This window comes from Phalaenopsis equestris, unplaced genomic scaffold, assembly GCF_001263595.1.
Source record: "Phalaenopsis equestris unplaced genomic scaffold, ASM126359v1 Scaffold233806, whole genome shotgun sequence".
NCBI lineage: Eukaryota > Viridiplantae > Streptophyta > Magnoliopsida > Asparagales > Orchidaceae > Phalaenopsis > Phalaenopsis equestris.
The window spans coordinates 206,976-208,129 of record NW_018251738.1 but is presented as its reverse complement, the minus strand read 5'-3'; positions in this window follow the sequence as shown (position 1 = coordinate 208,129).

Sequence of the window (1,154 nt, the reverse complement as noted above, 5' to 3'; positions counted from 1 at the left end):
GCCAAGGCAGCCCAGCTGCTCATTGGAGCTTCTTTGCCCTCCACATAAGCAACCAAATGCACCTCTCAATTAGCCCTGGCAGCCAGCCTAGGCAATTTTATTTAAACTCCCCTCCATGGCAAAAGGGGGAGAGCTTTAAATTCTTTGGGGAGACTCAGTAAAACTTCTTCCAGAGCTTCCTGGGACCTCTTGAGCTTAATCAAACCTTCCTTAGCCACTCAAATCCATTGCTTCAGTTCACAATTTTAGAGCTCAATTTCAAGGCCGAAACAGGACATCCTCCAAACCTCCACCAAATTCAAATTACTTGCACCCACACCATCCAAACATCAAGAGAAGAGGTTCCCCCACAAAAGCCCCATCAGCCGACCACCCTAAGGTGGACTTCGACCAAACCCCCAAATTGGCCTTGATTGAATTTGGGTCTAGGCACTTCATCACAACTAGAGGCTCCATCCCTAGGCTTCTGGCACCCACATAAAGCTTCTACAAGCATCCAATCGAGGCTACCCCTCTTGGACCAAGGTATTCAAAGATAAACCTAAACTGAGACTCTTTTTATTATTCATGCATATGCAGTAATATTAAGGGTTTATCAATCATATGGATGTGTTATACTAGTCAATACGAGAATTTAAAAAAAAAATCACTCAATTTCGTTGAGAATCGAGTTTGATATTAGCGTTTTAAAATGGACAGTTTTCGGGTCCTGTTCATTTGGGACGATGACCCTTGACCGTTAGATTGAGTGTGTATTGATCAGATGCTCCTGATCGCGTCGGACAGACCGCGGTCCGAGATGGGCGGGGGAATAACCTTGCTGACGGTACCAATCACGCAGCGACACGTGGCATTTTTGACCAGTACGAGGTTGACATGGATAAGTAGGAAAATAGGGTCCTTTTCTTATTTATTTAATTCTCAAAACTTCAAAAATACATAACTTTTTGTAGAAAAATCAAAAAAATAAAATAAAAATACCCACTTGCTCAGTGACCAGAGGAGAATAATGTGGAATCAATTTCAAGTCTATTTTATGAATAAAATATTTTTAATTAATTAAACACTATTTACAATCATTTGATTCTCCATGCATATTGACACATCACCTTGGCTTGAAATTTTGACATGTTGTAGTCTCTGTTAAGATAAAC